The sequence below is a fragment of the Schistocerca cancellata genome, chromosome 1 (assembly GCF_023864275.1).
Source record: "Schistocerca cancellata isolate TAMUIC-IGC-003103 chromosome 1, iqSchCanc2.1, whole genome shotgun sequence".
Taxonomy (NCBI): Eukaryota; Metazoa; Arthropoda; class Insecta; order Orthoptera; family Acrididae; genus Schistocerca; species Schistocerca cancellata.
In genome coordinates, this window is record NC_064626.1 from 983,322,442 (window position 1) to 983,342,013 (window position 19,572).

Here is a 19,572-nt window from a genome sequence, read left to right on the forward strand (position 1 = left end):
AGCGTAGCAGAGACATTAAATTGATGGCGAACAATTTGTTAAATGGGAAATCCTCGTGTTTCAAAAGACACTCAATTACGACACGCGTTTTCGAATTTTATTGCTCTATTTGAAAATTGTGCGAAAAGTTTGTGTGCTATGCTGTACGTTGCCTACGTGTTGTGCAGTAGTGCATACAGCGAGGTCGCAGGCCAAAATAAATATGAAGTTACTTCATAACGTTGGAATACCAAACTGGAACTCTGGGAGTCATTTGTTGCAAGCACTTCGCTGCAAATTCGTCGGCAAACTTTACTCGTTAACGTTCCTGTAACAATGTTAGTTCTGTGTTTGCATTTCCAAGGCTGACAAATTACTTCTCGGTTGGTTTCGGACTCTTTCTTTACTTCGCGTCTGAAATCATATTCAATATGCGATGACCTAGTCCGTAAGGTTCTTCTGAGAGAAAAATGAATTACTGAATAAAGTACACATTTGAAATTATTATAAGGAATAACAGTATGTGTCAAAGTTGATTCAAACTCATTAGAAACTCTGGGGAAGCAAATTAAAATTCTTTGAGTATGAGGAACTTCCTCAAGACATGTGGTTATTCACGGAGGCTTTATTAAAGTGTTGCTATTCATACATTTCAAAAATTAATAGTTGTTCCTTCGTCACTGAAGAATTTCTAAGAATCAATCATCCATAGATCTTACTGAAATATGGCTAGATACAATAGGCTGTTCATGTTTTAAATTCATCTTGGGTTATAGTCATCGATAATGGTGCAACTTTCTGCTACAAAACTTGCTGATAGGTTCATGTGATTGATAAAGAATGATTTATAAAGGATAATATTTTGCGCCCCGTCACTTATTTAAATAATTTACTCATCACGATGGTGATTTCCAAAATGTGGTTCACTATAAAGAGCGTCAATGCAATATTTCTTTTAAGAGAAGGTTGCCATAGGCCCGTACATGTTCAACTATTTCATTTGGATGTAAGATATGAACTTCCGCCGTTTATATAAAATAATGTAGAACATCAAGTAATAATTTCTGTCAGATCTCCGTCATCTGCGCATATAATTTACATATTTACATCGTGGGCCCACCAGGTGTGCTGCTTACTCCATCAGCGAACAATGACAGACCAGCCAATCATTACTTAGTAGTGACAGAACAGTCGAGGCGAATTTAAAATACGATTCAATCTGTACACTGAACAAGTTACGAAGTTAACCAAGGCGAAATTTGAAAAAGGAAAAGATTGAAAGCTTTTCGGTTCGCCGACGACATCGTAATTCTGTTAGAGACTTCTAAGGACTTAGAAGATCAGCTGAACTGAACTTAATTAATAGTGTCTTGAAAAGCGGTTATAAGATGAACATGAACAAAAGTAAAACAACGAATATGAAACATAGTGGAATTAAATTAGGCCATCTTGAGGGAATTACATTAGAAAATGAGACAGTAAAAGCAGTAGAGGTGTTTCGTCATTTGAGCAGAAAATACCTGGTGACGGCCGAAGTAGAGCGGATATAAAATGCAGAATGGCAGTGGTAAGAAAAGCATTTCTGAAAAAGAGGAATTTGTTACCATCTTGTATAAAAGTATTAAGAAGTCTTTTCTGAAGGTACTTGTACGGAACTGAATCGTGGACGATAGGTTAATAAGCTGAAATGTGGTGCTGTAGAAGAATGCTGAAGAAGAAATAGGTAGATCGAGGAACTACTGCATCAAATTCGTGGCTCAACTTGACTAAAACAAGGGGCTGATTACTAGAACATAACTGACACATCAAAGAATAATCAATTTGGTGATGGAAGAATGCGTGCGGGGTAAAATCTGTAGAGGCAGACAAATGTGGTAATAAACACTGAAGCGCCAAAGAAACTCGTACAGGCATGCGTATTCAAATACAGAGATATGTAAATAGGGAGAATACGGCGCTGAGTCCGGCAACCCCTGCATAAGACAATATGTGTCTGGCCCAGTTGTTAGATCGGTTACTGCTGCTACAATGGTAGGTTATCAAGATTTAAGTGAGTTTGAACGTGGTGTTACAGTCTTACAGTCGGCGCACGAGCGATGGACACAGCATCTCCGAGGTAACGAGAAAGTGGGGATTTCTCGTACGACTATTTCACAAGTGTACCATGAATATCAGCAATCCGGTAAAGCATCAAATCTCCGACGTCGCTGCAGCCGGAAGAAGATCCTGCATGAACGGGACCAACGACGACTGAAGACAATCATTCACCGTGACAGAAGTGAAATCGTTCCGCAAATCGCTGCAGATTTCGATGCTGGGCTACCAAGGTCAGCGTGCGAACCATTCATCGAAACAGCATCGACCTGGGCTTTGGGAGCCGAAGACCCACTCGTGTACCCATGGAAATTTGGAAATTGGAAATTTGCGGTAAGTTCTGTGGGACCAAACTGCTGAGATCATCGGTTCCTAAGCTTACACACTACTTAATCTAACTTAAACTAACTGACGCAAAGAACAACACACATACCCATGCCCGAGGGAGGACTCGAACCTCCGACGGGGGAGCCGCGTGAACCGTGAGAAAGTGCCCTAGACCACGCAGCTACACCGCGCAGCCTCCTGTACCCTTGATGACAGCATGACACAAAGCTTTAAGGCCTCGACTGGGCCCGTCAACTCCTTCACTGGACTGTTGATGACTAGAAACATGTTGCCTGGTTCGGTGAGTCCCGTTTCAAATTATATCGAGTGTACGCATATAGAGAGAACCTCATGAATCCATGGACCCTGCATGTCAGCAGGGGACTGGTCGAGCTGGTGGCGGCTCAGTAATGGTGTGGGCGTGTGCGGTTGGAGTGATGTTGGACCCCTGATACGTCTAGATACAACTCTGACAGGTGACACCTACGTAAGCATTCCGTCTGATCACCTGTCCATTGTGTACTGCGACGGACTTGGGCAATTCCAGGAGGACAATGCTACAGAGTTGCTCCAGGAACACTGTTCTGAGTTTAAACACCTCTGCTGGCTAACAAACTCCGCAGACATGAATGTTATTGTGCATATCTGGGATACCTTGTAAGGTGCTGTTCAGAAGAGATATTCACCGCTTTGCACTCTTACTGATCTATGCACCGTCCTGAAGGATTCATGGTGTCAGTTCCCTCCAGCACTGCTTCAGACATTAGTCGTGTAGCGGCACTTCTGAGTGATCGCGGGGGCCCTACACGACATTAGGCAGGTGTACCATGTTCTGTGGCTCTTCAGTATAGTGAGCAGGTTAATATGGACGTAAGCTGCATAAGTTAGCCAGAGACGGAAAGGCTTGTACAGGAAGACTAGCAAGGGCAGCTACAACAAAACAGTGCTCAAACTGAGGACAGCATTCTCTGCACAGATTCAATATGGGTGGGTGAGCTATAAACAAGTTAATAATACGATGTTCCTGTGCAACTCTCCACTCTTCTTCATGGTGTCCGTAGATATTAAAAGGATATGCCAGATTCAAAGAATGTTTTTCACATTTTCATCTGATGTTAAATTCCATTTCACTGAGCACTGTACTCCAGAAAAAAGGAGCAATACTATAGAAATATTGTGCTCGCAGAGCGTTGTATTTGAGTCTAGAACAAACAATATATTTCGTACTTCGCCTCCAGTTTCAGAGCGAGAGAGCTGGATAAAGAGAGAGGGAGAGGCGTTGTGTGTGTGTGTGTGTGTGTGTGTGTGTGTGTGAGAGAGAGAGAGAGAGAGAGAGAGAGAGAGAGAGAGAGAGAGACAGAGAGAGAGAGATATATATACCTACCGATATTTTTGACACGTACTGGCTGCCGTATTTACGATGACCGCCTTTGTCGTTTTATATTTCTAGCACGAAAAAAAAAGAAAAAAAACCATGTTTATCAGTTATCAGCCAAAAATAGGAATATCCTCATAACGGCACTGACACAGATCAGTAAAACTGTGAAACTGAAAATGCAGTGGGTTATAAACGAATAGAATTACATACAGCGACACTACCGTAAGGCTCTCAGTTACTGGCGAGGAACAAATGGTATACGTATTGATGGCAAAATATCCTTTCACATTTGACAGATGGAAAATGGAAACCCGAAAGATGTTTGCCGCAGTGGCGTGACTTTCTGTTTCACCGCTTTGTACGTTTCTGGGAGGAATAAGAATAAAATAACGTTGTCCGATAATCGTTTGAGAGGCACACCTTCACCCTTAGTTCTTTCTCGAACATCTGTATGCATTTCACGAGAAGCGAAAGACGTTCAGCACTTTAAAATTCATTGTTAGCATTAATTCCAGACAGAAAATATTATCTCCATATGTTTTGTCTATTGCGAGTTGGACAACAAAGTATTGCATTTGCATTTAGAAGGGGCTCTCTATTACTTACAATATTTACTTCTCAGAACTGGGCACAAAACTAACATATTTCTCTAGTCATACACTATGTGATCAAAAGGATCCGGACACCCCCAAAAACATACTATTTCACATTAGGTGCATTGTGTTGCCATCTACTGCCAGGCACTCCATATCAGCGACCTCAATCCTCATTAGACATCGTGAGAGAGTAGAATGGGGCGCTCCGCGGAACTCACGGACTTCGAACGTGGTCAGGTGATTGGGTGTCACTTGTGTCGTACGTCCTAAACATCCCTACGTCCACTGTTTCCGATATGATACTGAAGTGGATACGTGAAGGCACACGTACAGAACAAAGCGTAGAGGCCGACCTGGTCTGTTGACTGTCAGAGACCGTCGACAGTTGAAGAGGGCCACAATGTGTAATAGGCAGACATCTATCCAGACCATAAGCGGAGGTGAGAAAACTTGGGCTTCATGGTTGAGCGGCTGCTCATAAGCCACACATCGCGTTGGTAAATGTCAAACGACGCCTTGTCTGGGACAAGGAGCGTAAACATTGGACGACAGAACAGTGGAAAGCTGGTCGGAGTGGCCGAGCGGTTCTAGGCGCTACAGTCTGGAGCCGCGCGACCGCTACGGTTAGTTAGGTTTAAGTAGTTCTAAGTTCTAGGGGACTGATGACCTCAGAGTTAAGTCCCATAGTGCTCAGAGCCATTTTGAACAGTGGAAAAACGTTGTTAGGAGTGAAGAATCACGGTACACAGCGTGGCGATCCGATGGCAGAGTGTATGACGAATTCCCGGTGAACGTCATCTGCTAGTGTATGTAGTGCCAACAGTAAAATTCGGAGGCGCTTGTGTTATGGTGTGGTCGTCTTTTTCATGGAGGGGGCTTGCACCCCTTGATGTTTCGCGTGGCACTATCACAGCCCAGGCCTACATTGATGTTTTAAGCACCTTCTTGCATCCCACAGTTGAAGAGCATGGGATGGTTATTGCATCTTTGAACACGATCGAACAACTGTTCATAATGCACAGCCTGTGGCGGAGTGGTTACACGACAATTACATCCTCGTATTGGAGTGGCCTGCACAGTGTCCTGACCTTAATCCTATAGAACACCATCGGGATGTTCTGGAACGCCGATTTCGTGCCAGGCCTCACCGAACGACATCGATACCTCTCCTCAGTGCAGCACTCCACGAAGAATGGGCTGCAATTGCCCAAGAAACCTACCAGCACCTGATTGAACATATGCTTGCGAAAGTGGAAGCTGTTATTAAGGCTAAGGTTGGGCCAACACCTTATTAAATCCAAGCATTACCGATGCAGGGCGCCACGGACTGGTAAGTCCTTTTGAGCCAGGTGTCTGGATACTTTTGATTACATAGTGTATATTACCCACCAGTGCAATGACTAATCGTTTGATTTCGCTTTTGGGAGGAATGGGGTTCAGACTCTGGAGGCTTTTATAAATCAGCGTATCTCAATTATAGCATGGGTAGGTAGACCATATCCTATTATCTTCCCTATCTTTTTCTAATAAGAGTACCCCCATGTATAATGATCCTGCCGTCTAAGTGATTTAAAAACATACTCTTTAATTTGTGTTTTTCAAAAATGTGTTCTGATGCAAGTCGCCCTTTCAGCGAAATTACGGGTACAGACCTTTCCAAGCTTCCCCGGAAGGCGAAATTCTTCCAGTACATACAATTTCATGAAACGCCCCCTCGCTAATTGAGCCGTGTTGCGGCTTACGTTAGTGCCGTTGGTAGGTTGGCATCGAGTAGCAAGGATAGTGGCGTGTCGTTTTCTTCTTGTGTTTACTGATACCACGAAGTTTGTTAGCGTTGTCTGTTCGTGAGTGTCAGCAGTAGTGGTTATCTACATCTAGTAAGGTGGTACTATCTGTTGAAGGACATAAAGTGTTTTCCGGGTCAGACTGTGGCGAGTAGTTCGGTTGGGACGGAGTAGCAGTGAGGTCCTACAACACGAGGACATGCCGGGACCGTTGGCAGCATGCATGCACTGCCGGATCGAGGGGCTGCAGTGGCGAGGGCGACAACCTCGTTCTCCACTGGACCCAGGACGGTCGAGTGAACATTAACCAAGTAGTGAAACCTCCACTATTTTGAGATCACGCCGTTTGTTCGCTCACTGCTGCTCGCAGGGTCGCTGAGACGAAGAGAAACGAGTGGAGTGTTTGGAGATGCCGAAATAAATAAGCCATCCTCCACCCTTTATTATTAATCATTGAATTCCTTGTGATTATTGATGAAGTTCAACGAGCGCTATTTTTGTGCCTAGTGGCCGCTAATGCCCCAGTTACCTGCCCTGGAGGTTAGCATATTGGCAGTGTACCTTTCCTCACCTTTCCGCTGCTGTCCAGTAAGTCGTGTAGTCCGACAGCCTCCTTTATTTTGGTTCGAATATTTGTTTCTTTTGGATTACTTTGGTCGTAGTGGTCCCTTCTGTTTCTGGATGTTCTAAACACCGGATTCAGAAGACGCAGTGCTGTCCGCCGGTTTCGCCTTGCCTGGGTTATTCCATCGTTGTGTTGGTTATCAGACGTTAGGCAGATGTTGCAAGATTGGTGGCCGGCGTTTTAATTGTCACTAGTTTGAGCTGCCATCCGGTTAAGTGAATACAACTCTTGGCTGCCTGTCTCATCGTTTACGAAGGTGAGCGACTTTCCCAGATCGATACGTAGAGCACTGTCTGAGGCCCACTTCTGTCTTGATTTGGACAGATTGTGATGATTCTCAACTGCGAATGCAATTTGTCTAAAGAATTTTTAATTAGATATTGTCTTAACAGTAAAAATTTGATAATTGTTATATTGTCAACCTTATATGCAATTGGTTCCAAATAAAGTGTATGTGATTTAAAAAAAAAAATACTGAGCAACCAACGGTAACTGAGTAAGGCTCCGTCCACACCACGTTTCACTAACATTTAAAATATATTTTGAAGAAACATAACTTTCTTTCTCATTACAGTATGCTTATATATCAAGCATCTTTACACAAATACAGTTCTTATCGGTACTATGGAAGCCATGGTGCCATCGACCTTGGTCCAGCTTTGATCAGCGTTGAATTGCAGTTCGGATATTAGAGAAACTCTGTCGAGGCTGGTCTTTAAGGGGCGCGCACGGTGGTGCTAGAGACAAGACAAACAGGATAAGAAGATAGGGACAGACAGTGAAAGAGAGAGAGAGAGAGGGTGGGTGGGAGGGAGACAGAGAGAGTGAGAGCGATCGCGGAGTGAGTGCTTCCTCGTTTACGTAAGAGGTGGAACCACAGTACAGCTATTCGTAGGTCCGCTGTGTGTGGTGTAACGTGTGGATGGGCGGTTGGGTACCGCCTAGCTGCGTGCAGTACGTAGTGTCGCAGTGTCTGCAAGCGGAGCGTGTTAGCTTGAGTCAGTTCCACGACTTCATCCCACGTTCGGCAGTGAAGTTGCTGTTTACATCCCATTGAAGCCACCGTTCCGAGACAGTTTGTGGAACAATTTATTGGTCCTAGTGTGTTTAACGCCCACGGCTTTAGGTGGGTCTCGCAGTGTCTAATGTGCATGAGAATATTATTCCAGTGCTAACGACGAAAGTCACTGTAGTAAGCACTTACCCTGCTTTAAAAATTCGTGCTGTAGCAAAACTGTGTGAAGTTCGCCAAACTTATTACCACACATATATTTAGTTCCAAAGACCGCGTATTAACACAACGGAAACCTCCTTAAACTTAAAGTCTGCAGTGCACCAAGCAGCTGAGGTGCGATTTATCCATCTTTAAACATATAAGTAGAGGTGGCCTAGCTTCTTTTCTTGTTAGGTAATTTTCTTTGGTTATTTAAATTTCTTGCTTTAAATTGCATGAAGTAACTGATTTGCTACGTTTTTTTCTAATATTTAAATTTGTCGGTTGATTTGTCAGTTAACTTCACCATCTCCTTCTGTAGTTAAGTGACATTTTTAGGTTAATTAACAGCCTTGTCTTCAAAGCAACTAACTACGCCAAGCTCTAATGTTATTAAGGGTCAAGACATTTTTTCACGTTTTTTGGTTATTATAAGTGCTTGATGGTTGTTGTGTTGCAGCAGCTATTATTACTGTATGCGGAAATTGTGTTGACGTTATATCAAACTAACAACCTTAGAGGTGGCGTGTACAAGTGGTACTAGCCGACCGTCCGATCTAAAGTTAACCCGCCACGTAAACGGAGCTCTTTTGTAAACAATGCATTTGATGTTATCTTATTCTGAAATGGAGTGGCTTATTTGTCGTTGCATTGTTTACTTTTCAAGTAATTTAATTTGTTTATAATTGTGAATATTTGCTTTCTTAAAATTTATTCTAAAGTTTTCCCAAAGTAATTTTAAAAGTAATGGAAGCAATAAAAATTTTCTAATTGATATTTTAGTCTATTGTAAAGTTATTTCATTTTTCTGAGATTTGGTTTTATTGCAAGGTCTCGTGTAGATATAAATGTAAGCTGTAATGGTTTTGCAATTAAGAGAAAGCTTCTTCTAGAGTCTAATAGGTGTCAGTAATTATGAACTGAACCACTGGCCTTGGGGGTATATAGTAAAATAAATAAGTTTTTTTTTTAAATAGCGCTTACCATTTCTTGTCCCAGTACGTTTCCTACTTCACAAGCTTGGAACTACCCGCTTGGTCCTAAATTAATTAGTATTTCTCTGATTAAAATGTGTGAAGTAATTCAAATTATAGCGTTTTCTAAAACACGGGTCCGCTGTTATGAACTCAACAACTCATTTGCGTTTGACCAGTATTATAAATCTGTCGCGTATTAGCTTGGATGTGGGTCAAATTCACTCGCGATTCCTAAGCTAACTCTTGTAAGCTACCACCTTTAACTGGTTCTATATTAGTCGTAATAGAAAAATGTACTATCGCACGAATATGTTGTAGAAAATGGCAGCAAAACCACGATTACTCTTTAAGTTAGGTGAGAGTGATCCAGCCGAACAGAAATCCAGAACAAGTATTAATCTGATTCTTTGTACTTACATTAAAATGTGATTCCTCTTTATGCCCGCCAATTGCTGTTTATCTCTTAAAGTTACTACTTTGACTGTTACACTAAGGAGATGACCACCCTTACCTTGTACAGTGGCATTTGGGTTATTGAGTACTTCAAGTAAATCTGAAAGGAAACTTAGCTTTGTGCTACAGTACTCGTCTTTTAATTCATCGGAAAACTTGGTTTCGTAAAAACTTGGTCTCATTTTCTTTCCCAGGTAGCTACAGCATTGTATACTTAAGTACATCAACACAACTACGTATTCTGCATCAGGGCAGCTAGCGGATTTCTGTATGGAGTATGGAGGTGGTTACAACTCGTCGCATATTTGAGCGAAACATCTTGCCTTCAGAGGCTTGTTGTTAATGTGATTTACCGTTCTCATAGTCTTTAGCAGTTTTGTCCCACACTGATTTCAGATCCTCTCAAGTGCTTTCTGCTGCAAGCGCTTCTGCATGTAGTAAGAAGGGTGTAATAATCAAATGTTCGAATTGTAACTTCGCCAGTGTTATGAATTCTTTTATGGAATCTGTCATAAAAGGGTCCGCAAGTTTGTTTCTCGTTATGAATTTACTACCTCGCGGCACCTCCGTGTATTAATTATTTATTACTATAAACATGTGCTATTTTATCATAAGTTTTTCATTTGTTTTTCATTACCAATTTACTAGTTTCGCGGCACCTCCGTGTATTAATTATTTATTACTAAAACATGTCTTTGTCTTTGGTAGTTAAGGAAATTTACTTGCAACACAACTGCTGTACAACTATGTTTCCTTCATTATTGAAACGAATAACGGATACGGTCTGAGGTAGGCCACTTTAAAAACTTGTTTCACCAGCGACAGTTTTAATAGACTGTTCGATGTCTTAAAGTAAATCCCGAATACGTCATTCAACTGTATTATTAGTCACAGGAATTTTTTTCACATGACATTCATATTCAGAGCCAGACTTCGTTTTCTCTTTAGCACAGAAAGTAGGAATGATAGCTTTCTCTGCAACTCGATAAGTTCACGTATTTTTTGCAATAGTCTCAACTATAAGATAAACAGCTTCTTGAGATTTATCAGAGGTCTTCAATTTCTTTGTTAGCAAAAAACTCCCGTGATTCTTCTGGCTTACAATTCTTTGAAATAGTCAAAACTTCTTTCCTGTAAATGTTTATATATTGCTGAAATATGGCACAACAATTTATTTGTACCATACTTGATTTGGAAAGTTGTTCTACACGTATTAGGACATACATTATCTACACGTGAACCAAATCTTTAAACGGTCTTCATTATACAGCCTCACTTGTGTGTTCTTGCTTCATCATAGTGCTGAACAAGCAGATGTTTGAGACGCACTATTTAATTGTTGTTCTTTATCTACGGAAGTATCAGACACATTGTTTGTTGTTTCCCTGCATAAGATGTTTCATGAGCTGCGAAAGAGCTCATTCTGACAATAAAATTTTGCATTAATGATGACGTCCGTTAGTTATATCACTATGAAAATAATAAGTCATATGTGACGAACGAAACGAAGAAACAGTCTTACACTCGAGGAGCGTGTTAAGACATGGACTGATAGAGAGCGCCAATGTTCCATAGGCTAACAGAGATAGTGCTATAATTGGAAATTACATGCACTAAATTGTGGATCTCAATGCAGCGATCACTCGTTAAATACGTGAGCTATGATTACACTGATCGAAGAGAACGACAGTTTGTATTATTTTATCATAAATTATTCATCCGTTTTTCACTTTGAATTTAATAGTCTGGCAACACCCTTGATAAAATGAAATGGTCGTATGGCACTGATAATAAGAAGTGCCCACCTACAGCCTTGATGTTACTGCTTGCCAGTGTCGGGACTCTCATTTTGTAAAGCCCTGCAGTAGTATAACAAAAACTTTCAGCGTTACGTACAGCTCAGCTTTTGAAAAATGAAGTGTGCAGAATTCTGGGTGTAGATAAAAATCTACATAAGAATGTAGTTACAGTCTGTCAATAATTTGGAAATAACCATCAAATGCAATTATCAAAGGAAACTGATAATTTATTGGAGTACAAACTTAAATGAAAGTAGTAATATATAAACTCTGGGTAACACTATCATATTCGACCTGAAAGTAGGTGCTTCCAGTTCAGAGCATTGAGGGATAATGTCACCCGAATTTGATCGTGAAAGACTAAGATAAGTTGGGGATAAACTATACGTCCTACAGTAGGCAACAGCGTTTACGGGGGGGGGGGGGGGGGGGGGGCGGTAGACAGTACTGTAAATGTGGATCTTTAAGTACAACGGTGGTCATCGCGGGGCTACTGGAGGGGAACACCTACATGTTGGCACCGGTTTTCAAGCTCACCCTTCGTTTACAATTATACTGCTGCAAACAGCAACAAGCATTTGCAACGTGTGTGATTGTATTTATATATAATACATCATACAGAAACAAAACAAAAGAACGGAGTACAGAGCTTTAAAAGATAGATATTCCTTATAGTCAAAGAATAGCCATTAAAACCCCCATTAGATCGTTATGATTCATGTTTTCTATGACACTTGTTTCGCTAATTTTTGTTACTTGGGCAGTAAAATAACTGACTGTGGCCGAACTACAAAAGATAAAATATTCAGACTGACAATAGCAAGAAAATACAATAGTTTCTGAAAAGAGAAATTTGTTAACGAATGTAAATGAAAATATATATGTTCGTTTTGTTCAAAATCGTCTATCTCCGATTATTAATATTGTAAAATGCTATATATTTTATATATTTAAAAAATAGTTGTATAAAAACACGTGGGTACTGCAACGCAGTGTTGTGTCAAAATTTCAAAGCATACATTCAAAACGTTTCGGAAATTTGCGGTAAGGAATATTTACAGTTTCTGTAAAAGTATAAAATTAGATGTTCGTTTATTCAAAATTTCATATCTTCGAAAGTTCTTTAAGGAGTTCTTTGAAGTTTTGACACAACCTTGCATTCGAAAACTCAAGTTCTTTTGTATACCTACTGGAATGCCTCTGGTATATATGTAATATATACATATAATAACAGAGAAATCGTTTTAAAAGTGTAGTAAATGTTGGTTTGTTCGAAATCATTAATCTTCGAAAGTTCTCTACCGACACAACATTGATTTCGAATACAAGCATGTCTTAGGAACCAATTTCTTTAATATATACATACATATTTCTTTAATACATATACATTATAAACATATATATACATTTATACATGTAATATATAGAGGGAAAACATTACAATAAATTTCAAAATTTACCTTTCCGATTTACTTAAAATTTTTACACGTTACTGAAATAAATGTTTATAAACACATCGAATATATACTTTTTAATATATACTAGTCTTTATTTATTGGTTTATTGGTATTCCTAAATGTTTCATATTCATTTACGACGTCTATTTATGCAAAATTTGTGTTATGCCAAAGAGATGATGAAGGTTTCTTTTTGCTCCAATCGACTGAAGAAGATGATTTTACAAACGGTGTGGAAATGTGGTGAAAGGACTACGTAGTGAAATATGTCAACGGTCAAAATTTACGATTTTCGCTGGGATGATACAGTCGTTATAGCTTATCTGCACGGGTTCCTGAAGAAGCAGAACCTCGCTGAGGGCTCTCTCTTGAAAATGGAAGAACTTTTTCTCTCGGACTGCAACAACTGCCGGAAAAAACCACTTCCGGCCGGCGACACACGAGCTCCCCCGAGCACTTCCGATGCCACTAATTCCTTTTGTCTCCCCTCATTGCCGCGCTTCCCTTTTTTCCACCGCTTTCGCAAGAATTATTACGGTGAAGATATTCTCTAGCTTTTCCCTTCCATTAGTTGGTTCGAATTAGCTTTCTCAGTTCATAAATTATTCCCTTTAATAAAGGAGATTTCAGCAAACTAAGTAACAAATTCCCCGAAGAAAGTTCGGCGTGGACATTATGAGGTAATTTATGATATTTCACCACGTACAGAAAACTATATGAGCAGTGGATAACGCAACTGGCTTTTGCATAACTATCTTTCTTAAATTTCGGCGATATGAAATGAAAATTTTATTTGGCTTTCCAAAAGTAATAATAAACATGTTCAACACAGAGAATGTTGTCTGACGATCTATGCTTAACGCTACCTTTTTGTTTTTCACGGCCCCTTGTAGTATAGAATCTTTAAATTCTTCTTAGTGGAATAATGTAGTCCTTAAACACGTTGCGGTAAATATATCACATATTTGACAACTGGTGCGTAACATTCTCAGTAGTGATTCATGAGACTGTTTTTTATATCGATTTCCTTTATCTGATGAATTACAGCTCTAGCAGTTCACAAAAATTGGTGTTTTAATTACATGTTCATGTGATGCAAAAAGAGACAGACAGAGTTACAACTACAAGAGGCATTTATTTAGTCGGTGCCTGGTTTTGGACTACACCCATTCTATAATGAGCCAATATTTGCAAAGTAATATGTCCATCCAAAACAAAAGTAAATAAAGAGGGTACAAATGTGTAAGGTCCCACTAATGACGCCAATATACTCAGCATGCTACAGTTATGCAAATGTGTTTCCATATTCGTTCCAAACCGAACAGAGTAAATTTAATTGTGACTACACTCCACATACAAGATATAAACGATATCTGTTTACAGCTTACTGCAGTGGTATGGAAGAATTCGAGAAGTACAGCTAGGTACAGGATACTTGTGGTCTATCAAGTAAGCAAAATCTGAAATCCCTTGTCAATAGCTCTCAACACTTCATGTGAGTAAAGAACTAGTTTTGTTTCACAAGAAAGGTGTTTTTAAATCCGCGTTCACTGTGTGTCAATAGACCGTTTTCATCGAAGTAATTCATAATGTTCGAACGCAATATATGTTGAAAAATCCTGCTGCATATAGACGTTAATGATAAGGGCCTGAAATTTAGTGGATTACTTTTACTATCCTCCTTGAATATTGAAGTGAGCTGTTATACTTTCTAGTCTCTGAGTATGGATCTTTCGTCGAGTGAACGATTGTATATGATTGTTAAGTATGGAGCTAATGCATCAGCATGCTTTGAAGGGAACCTAAATGGTATGCGTTCTGGACACGAAGGGTTGCTTTTATTAAGTGATCTAAGTTGTTCACTATTCCGAGGATTTTTGCTTCCTAGTTGCTCATGTTGGCAACTGTTCTTGATTCGAATTCTGGAATATTTACTTCGTCTTCTTTTTTGAAGGCATTTGGGAAGGCTGTGTTAAGTAATTCTACATTGGTAACACTGTCTTCGATAGTATCTCCATTGATAACGCGCAGAAAAGGCATTGATTGTGTCTTGCCGCTAGCATACGTCACATACGACCAGAACCTCTCTCGGTTTTCTGCCAAGTTTCGAGACAAAGCTTCGTTGTGCAATTTGTTATAAGCATCTCGCATTGAACACCGCACTAAATTTCGAGCTTTTGTAAAAGATCGCCAATCTTGGGGGTTTTACGTCTGTTTAAATTTGGCTGTTTGTTTCGTTGTTTCTGTAACAGTGATCTTAGGCGTTTTGTGTACTAAGGAGGAGCAGCTCCGTAGTTTATTAATTTATTTGATATAAATCTCTCAATTTCTGCCGATATTGTGTCTTTGAATTCAAGCCACATCTGCTTTACACTTATATTGTTCAATTGGAAGGAGTGGAGATTGCCTCTCAGGAAGGCGTCAAATGAATTTTTATCTGCTTTTCTGAATTGGTATATTTTTCGTTTATTTTTGGAGGATTTGGAGGTTACAATATTCAATCTCTCTACTACAATCCAGCATTCACTAATCCCTGTACCCGTTTTGATGCTCGTTACTAATTCAGGATTGTTTATTGCTAAGAGGTCAAGCGTGTTCTCACAACCTACAAAAACCATCTAAGGTGTAGCACATGCACGTTGAACGAGGTTTCGAATCGGATCCTCTTTTGTAGGAAATTTAATGTGGAGTAAATTGTACTGGGATATGCCGGCCGGAGTGGCCGAGCGGTTAAAGGCGCTACAGTCTGGAACCGCACGACCGCTACGGTCGCCGGTTCGAATCCTGCCTCGGGCATGGATGTGTGTGATGTCCTTAGGTTAGTTGGGTTTAAGTAGTTCTAAGTTCTAGGGGACTTATGACCACAGCAGTTGAGTCCCATAGTGCTCAGAGCCATTTGAACCATTTTTGTACTGGGATACGTATTTTCTAGAGGCCGCGATTTTCGAGCTGTTCGAGAAGAACCTAATGAAAGGACCTTCAATCTAACTCTGACCTCCACGCTCACTATACCCGCCCCCATCGCCCTCCTCTGACCTGTTCAAGATTTTTAGTATGTTCTTAAGCGTACTCCATTCCTACAACGATAAAAATTTTCGTCTATACAAATTATTTGCCATATTTGACATTTCTTGGTCTTCAGAGATTGGAGTATCACGCCATTCCCGACTTGGTTGACCACAAATGTCCTGTGTATTAATCGCTTTGTCTGTTGTACGTTGTAAGCATTTACAAGTTTAATCGTGTGTAACATGTAGTTTATGAGGATAAACTTATTTTTTCACTTTGTTCATTACCTGCAGCTATTTTTACTGTTATGAAGAAGTTGACAGGAATTTGACTTTTTGCATGACTGCGTTATTGTTCGCGACTGTTTAACCACTTACGAAGTCATTCCCCAAAACCAACAGATGACTGTAATAGAGTGATTAATTCACCAGGTGTCATAACAGTGATGGATGTTTCGTACAATTGCGTCTAAAAGCCAGTACATTACTTAAAAATCATTTTGCGTGTGCTATAAAGCTAGTAACCGGTAAACATTTACTCGTGACTGTAACATAAATGAAACCTAGGATCAGTTTCGCTTCTCTACCTACTTCTCGGTGCGAATGCAATAAACCAATATACTGGTATATACTCAACACTAAAGTACAAAATCAATACATAACATTCAAAGAGTAGAAGATCAGAGAGTACCTTTATTGTCTGATCTCTGTTAATGGTCTAAGCCATACAGTTAATTAATAGAAAACCGTGTCGTGGTTGCATGTAATGGAGTGCAGTGAAACATAAAAGACCTGTACACTATTTCTGATCCCAAATATGTACACGTACACAAGGCAGAACTACTGTAAACACGGTGATTTTTTTCCATCCTGTACAAACTCTAGGGACTGATCGATGAGAGGATACGGAACAGAAAAGCGATAATGAACTTATGTCCTTAGATGCATGGTTTCCATGATACATACTATTTGTTCAATCATACGACCAGGGAAGACACAACTGAGACGCTTGCGGACTTTAACATCGAAGTGGGCTAGAGCACCATCGAGTTTCAGCCACATAACCCTTCGAATCATCAGTGGCACTTCTTCCAGCAGGGGGGCGAGGTCACCCGGAAGAAACACCGATAGTTTCGGCCTGTTAGGCAACGTGGAAAGACGACTGGTCCCAAAATACGGTCGCCAATTATCCCGGCTCATGCATTCCGGTTGCACCGATGTTAGTGATTCGCTGTCACCATACAAAGGCGGTTCTGGATACTATCCGACAAGTGACTGTTGTAAAAATTGAAGATACCACTCCGCATAAGTTTGGCATCATCTGTGAATGGGATTGATGACGTAAATCATAGAATCTTGGTTGCCTGCTGAAGCAACCAGTGACAAAACTGCTCCCGGTGTGGAAAGTCTGTCGATAGTAAACCCAGCACAAGCTGTAAGTCATAAGCAATTGTCATGGAGAATGTTCCACACGGTCATCTGGCTTACGTCATACTGGCGGGCCTGAAACTCCCACGGCGGTCGCCTTTCACAGTGCACGTCTGGTGTCGGAACATTTTGGGTACGCCCTTCATGATTTCCTGCTTACTAAAACGACCTCGTTGCAGACAAACTCCGAAACACCGTTGCCAACATTGAATGCTGTGGTTGTTGCCTTCTGATACAACGATGCTGCCCGCGGCCCGTTGCCATTTGCCATTCCGTAAGTAAACACGATGTCGGCGAGCTCTCGATTCCAATACGGAACCATTGTGTACAACGCTATATCACAACCACCACAAGCAGAGTCACCAAGAGAAGTGAATCGGGCATTACATTGTCAATTAGTATGGCAGAAGAGGGCGCTAGGACACTACATATCAGGAACAAAGCCACCCTCTAGGAGGTAACCATGCATCATCTCATTGAACAATCCTTAGAGTTTATGCATGGTGGAAGAAAAACAACCTGTATAGATAACGCTTTCAATTTGTTTGTCAGGACCTGTGATCCCTATTATATTTTATGCCAACAAAAAATGGTTCAAATGGCTCTGAGCACTAAGGGACTTAACTTCTGAGGTCATCAGTCCCCTAGAAGTTACAGCTACTTAAACCTAACTAACCTAAAGGACATCACACACATCCGTGCCCGAGGCAGGATTCGAACCTGCGATCGTAGCGGTCGCGCGGTTCCAGACTGTAGCGCCTAGAACCGCTTGGCCACCCCGGCCGGCTTTATGCCAACAGATTAAAATTGTCAACCGGGTTGGGATCAAACGTGCCATTGGCGAGTCTCTCTCATCTCAGATATCCCAGTTGTTGTAACCACGACCGGAACGGTTGCGGGGTTGCCGTGAACGAAACCTTGGCGGGACAGAACGGGAGCGGCCCACGAACAAACAAGACGGACGAACGGGAAAGGACGGACACGAACAACGACTGACGACCGAGCAAGACACTAAGAACAACAACAAGCAAGAATCAACGGGGTCACGAGCGAAAACCTCATGAAAACAACAGCGTCCACTCGTACACGGAAAAAAGCAAAGTAAACACGCTGTCTTTAGGCGAGATATCGAGAGACTCACGCGAATATCAACTGCCTTGCTGAGTTTTTCTTTTTTTATTGATTTTCTATTCCCCCCTAAGGGGGCGGGCTGGCAGCAGCTTACTACGCTGCTCTACAGCCTACAGACGTTTTTTTTAAAAAAAAAGGAAGAATAAAGAAACAAGGAAAAACAGGCGATAAAATGGTGATTTAAAGTGTAAAATGGCGTAAAAATGCTGAAAGTTAAAACAGAAAGCAAAAGGGGTTGGCAATGTTGATAAAATACACAGGAATCAGACAAGTAACATAGTAGACACACAATTAAAAAACATGGCGACAGTCTGGTTTCTGTTCGCAAGAGATAAAAAAATCTCACCCAGCGACAGTTTGATGGCTGTTCGCTACACGTCCCAAAAGACACAACATGGAACACTCACTGGAAAAACACACTGTAAAACACTGCACGAAAATGGCGGCACAAATATGGCACTCCCGATCCAAAGGCAGATGGGGCGGGGGGGCCTGGAAGAGGGGGAAAAACAAGGAGGGAGGAGAGGAAAAAACGAAAAGGGGGGGAACCAAGGAGGGAGAGGACTAATAAAGGGGGAGAAGGGCAGACGCGAGAGGGAATGAGAGGAGGCAGAGGAGGGAAATGTAAAAGGACTCGGGGGAGAGAAGGGGGCAAAGAGAGGGGAGGTGGGGAAGAAAGAGGATGGAAGGGGGGGGGAAGGAGCCTGGGAAAAGGACAGAGGATAGGAGGGGGAGTGAGGATCAGAGTTGATAGGAGGGATAAATGGAGGGAGAGAGGGCATCATCTGGGAGGGGGAGTTGATGGAAGCCACCTTGGGAAAGGAGATGTAGGGTGTAGAGATGGAGGGTAGGGGGGACACAACGGTGAAGACGTGGCAGGGGGTGGGGATCAGAGAGGAGAGGAGCAACCAGGGGGTGAGGGGGTTCAAGACGGAGGGAGGTGTATAGGATGCGGATATGTTCGAGGAATAGGAGCAGATGGGGGAAAGGAATGGGATCATAGACGATCCGCGTGGGAGACGGGAGGCGTATACAGAAGGCGAGTGCATGACGCTCAAGGATCTGGAGAGACTTATAGAATTTCGGGGGGGGGGGGGGAGGCCTCGCTGAGTCAGAGGCAGGCGCTTAAATACACTCCTGGAAATGGAAAAAAGAACACATTGACACCGGTGTGTCAGACCCACCATACTTGCTCCGGACACTGCGAGAGGGCTGTACAAGCAATGATCACACGCACGGCACAGCGGACACACCAGGAACCGCGGTGTTGGCCGTCGAATGGCGCTAGCTGCGCAGCATTTGTGCACCGCCGCCGTCAGTGTC